The sequence below is a fragment of the Pipistrellus hanaki genome, assembly GCF_964339955.1.
Source record: "Pipistrellus hanaki genome assembly, chromosome: 8".
In the NCBI taxonomy this organism is placed as follows: Eukaryota; Metazoa; Chordata; class Mammalia; order Chiroptera; family Vespertilionidae; genus Pipistrellus; species Pipistrellus hanaki.
Genome location: NC_140510.1, coordinates 25,071,951 through 25,076,359, shown reverse-complemented (window position 1 = coordinate 25,076,359; position 4,409 = coordinate 25,071,951). Strand labels below are relative to the sequence as shown.

General features: G+C 39.2%; 1 pseudogene across 1 annotated transcript; it reads left to right on the top strand.

Moving 5' to 3' along the window:
* Positions 1 to 843: 843 nt before the first annotated feature.
* LOC311626926 (large ribosomal subunit protein uL11-like) lies at positions 844 to 1,556 on the top strand (annotated as a pseudogene). Its single transcript has one exon. The product of its transcript is annotated as a large ribosomal subunit protein uL11-like (transcript).
* Positions 1,557 to 4,409: the final 2,853 nt, after the last annotated feature.

The following is a 4,409-nucleotide window of genomic DNA, read 5'->3' as shown; positions in this document are numbered from 1 at the left end:
TTTTTACCTTAGCAACTCAGAATTCACCTGATTTTGAAAAAAAAATACCTTTTACTTGGAGACCAAGGTAAGCCACAGTACACCTAAAACTAAAAATGAATCTCTTCTGGAACAATGGTACAAAGAAAAAAAAGCAAATTGTATGTTATAACTCAGACAAAACAGTCATCCACCAAAAGAATATTGCCTTCTTTTAATTATTAGAATAAATCATTCCATGGAAAACTGTTTGGCACATAGTGAAGATAAGAGAATGATAAATATAATACAAAACAATAAAATGAGATAGATTCTCTATTCAAGCAAACTCATCCTAGTTGCAAGTGAACCTTTGAAGGACCACATAGCAAGGCACCTCAGAGACCTCAAAATGTCCATGACCCTTCACATAAGACAGGGTTATACCCTAGTCTGATTAACATGGACACAATTTAATCTTCAAGAACTGGCTTTTGGCATTGTTCCAACTAAAATAACACATTTGAAACTCTTTGTCAAAACAATTTTAGTTGTTAGAAGAAAAGATGTTGTAGGTATTTTATCCACTAAGCATGGTTTGCGTAAACAGGGGGCTGATGGTTTGTGCTTGACCAAGGAAACAATTAAGCATTTGGGGGTAGAGCGGTAGATTGGAGCACAGCCTATGATGATGCTTGAATTCAATTTCTGAGTAGCTTCCTTTTATCCAGAGACACCTGTGGCACTGAGAACCCAAGTGAAGGTCTAGAAACTTTTTATGTCTTTGGTTTTGAGACCCCCAGCAGATACTTGGAAAATACACTTGCAAGAAGTATGGTTGCTTTGCTCTCTTAATGAAAAGAAACTACGAAAATATATTAAGTTATTGCTTTTTCGGCTTTCGGCTCGGAGGAGGCTCAGGTGCAACTTTCTTTGGTCGTCCCGAATCCGGGTTCATCCGACACCAGCTGCCTCCACCATGCCGCCGAAGTTCGACCCCAACGAGATCAAAGTCGTATACCTGAGGTGCACCGGTGGGGAAATGGGTGCCACGTCTGCCCTGGCCCCCAAGATCGGCCTCCTGGGCCTGTCTCCAAAAAAAGGTTGGTGATGACATCGCCAAAGCAACTGGTGATTGGAAGGGTCTGAGGATTACAGTGAAACTGACCATTCAGAACAGACAGGCCCAGATTGAAGTGGTGCCTTCTGCCTCTACCCTGATCATCAAAGCCCTCAAAGAACCTCCAAGAGACAGAAAGAAGCAAAAAAAACATTAAGCACAGTGGAAATATCACATTCGATGAGATTGTCAGCCTTGCTCGACAGATGCGGCACCAATCTTTAGCTAGTGGAAATATCACGTTCGATGAGATTGTCAGCATTGCTCGACAGATGCGGCACCAATCTTTAGCTAGAGAACTCTCTGGAACCATTAAAGAGATCCTGGGGTCTGCCCAGTAGTCTGTGGGGTGCAATGTTGATGGCCGCCACCCTCATGACATCATAGATAATATCAACAGTGGTACAGTGGAATGTCCAGCTAGTTAAGAACTACAAAGGAAAAGAACTCAAATAAAGATCATTTTGACAAACAAAAAGAAAAAAGAAAAAAGAAAGAAAATATATTAAGTTATTGCTACCTATCGCCCCACTGAGCCAGCTGCCTAGTGTTGCTCAGAATCCTTGGATGAAGTCTCTTGCCACGGAGAGACCTATCCAATCTATGCCCAGGTTTTCTGGCAGCAATGAAGAGACCACTTACTTCTCACTTTTCCTAACAGTTGTTTTGCTCTGGTGCTGGGTCACTATTGTCCACTAACTTCCTAGAAAGTCCCTTCTTCAGATTCACCTTCCAGTAGCATGTTTACCTTTATAAATTGGCACATCACCCTGGGAAGTATCTCTTCATGAGATATATTTCCTTTATTAGTAACTAAGCTCTGGCTGAATTTCTATTTCAGTCTCCCTCAAATAATTGCACATCCCCCTTTAATCTAAACTATGTTGATATTGACTAGAACTGTGTCTACTAACCCACCTCCCAGTAAGTTTACCCAATGCCTCACCTCACCTCCATCATTCTTCCCATGATATGAAAGACTATAGGAAATTTAGGAGATAATTCCAGTTCTCTGGAACTATAGGCAAGTTTCATGAACTTTGGCTCATTGGCTCATTCTCCTGATGGACTGGCACTCATAATGCAATGAAAAAACATAAATATATGAGAAATAGAACATTTCTAATAATAACCATGGTTTGCATAGAAAAATCAAGAGTGTAACATTTGACACTAGAAAGCACACGCTTCTCAGTCTGTTCAGATACAACAGTATTATGAGAAAAGGAAGGCAATAAATATAGAGCATATTTTTAAGAACTTTGCCCATGAATATAAATGAGCAAATGAGGGTTATTTAGGGATAGGAGAGCTGAGAAAATTTGGGGTGATGTTTGTATTTATGTTAATGTTTCTTAGTTAAAGGAAATCTGATAATAATATTTATAGCTACCATTTATTGCATACTCTGTGTCAGGGAGTTCTTTACATATGTTTTTATTTTTATTTAATTGGCACAATTGTCCTTCCTTATCCCCATTTTATGAGTAAGAAAATCGAGGTTCAGAGAAAGTAGGTAACTTGTCCATTGTCAAACAGCTAGTCAATGAGATGGCCTTGTTCAACCTGAGGTCCACACTCTAAAAGCCATGCATGCAAATGAAGGTAGTGAAGAGGGGAAAGCTAAGGGTATAAGAAAGAGCTGCAGTTGTTTGAATAAACAGGGTCTCAGAAGCAGCTAAAAATTTTGAGTTAAAATACAAATAAAAGGAGGGAAAATATGCCCTGGAAGGTGGAACTGTACTTAATTCTCAGAGACAAACATGAACATTAAATGCTTCTATATTAGAAGGTGACATCACAACTAAAATAGTATTTAATGATCATCAGAAGGTTAAAGTGTATAGGAGTTTTTAAAGCTAATTACCTGCACTGGATGGGATGCTATGACTTTGTTGAAGAGTAGAATTGGCACAACAGGTCTGTGTTGGACATTAGCCACCCACTTAGTTACTGACCTTGTAATTAGTTTCATTCACTTCCCAGTCAGTCTCACAGTATAAGCCAGGACCTATGAGTACTGGATTTCTTACATCAATATAATATAGTTTCACATGGTAGTAACAATAGTAACTACAGTGTGGTACAACAACAAGTGATTTAGACTGAGATTCAAAAGACCTAAGTTGTAGTTAGTAGACTTACTAATTTTGTGAGCCTATGAAATTCACTTAACTTCATTGTGACTCATATTTCCAGTCTCTGTAGGAGGAGATTAATTTATTCAACAAATATTCACTGAGAGAATCTGCAATGTTGTAGACACAATTATATGTGCTACAGTGTACTCTATACCCTCCACTCTCCTGGAGCTTCCACATGCTGGTAGTAGGAAGCAGAGCCAGAAAATCTCAAAGGAGTCAACAAAATCTCAGAAAATAACACGTAGACAACAACACGGGGAAGTGTGAGAGAATACATAGCAAGGGGATAAATTACAAGCTCTTAACATATCAAGGCAAGAGGTGATGGTGGCTTTTGGGAAAGAATATATTAAGGATAGCAAATAAATAACTTTTACTGATGGATTAGACATAGGGTGGTAAAGGTAATAAGGAATCAAGGATAAGTCATTTCCAATTCCTATATAGATGAAGTTGGCATTTACTGAGCTGAAAAAAATGGTGAAGATCAGGTTTGGGGTTTGTAAATCAAGAGTTCTGTTAGTTGGTTATTAGGCATTGTCCTATATAATCTCTGAGGTTATTCCAGCTATAATATTATGTGAGGCTAAATTGTAATCAGATAGGCCATTTTGAGAGATGAGATGAAAAATAAATTCTATCTATGTCAGTGAATGACTAAGGTAGGATAAACATAAAATCTAAGACAGAAACTGGTAAAAATTGCCAACTCAGATGTCTGTTTCACTGAGTATTAAGACTAAGAGAGCCCGGCTAGTGTGGCTCAGTTGGTTGGAGCATTTTCCCCATGGGTCATAGGTTGGAATCCAAGTCAGGGCACTTACCTAGGTTACAGGTTCCATCTCAGTCAGGGTGTGTGTGGGAGACAACTGATGGATGTGTCTCTCTCACATAGATGCTTTCTCTCTCCTTTCCTTCCTCCCTCTCTAAAATCAATTTTTAAAAAGGAGACGATTATAGATCTAGAACCAATGTCATGAGAGGCCTAGTACATTGCCCTGGAGATTCATCTATGAGATGCAGAAGATGGCATCCACATCTGGAAGATGGGAGGGCAGAGCAAAGATGGCGGGGACCTTTCTCAGCCACTGGTTTGTGCAAGAGGTCTCATTGCCTTTCTCATAGAATAAATGAGTTCGGAGACTGTAGGAATATACTTGGGTGGGTTCAGTGTGAAAATTGCCATT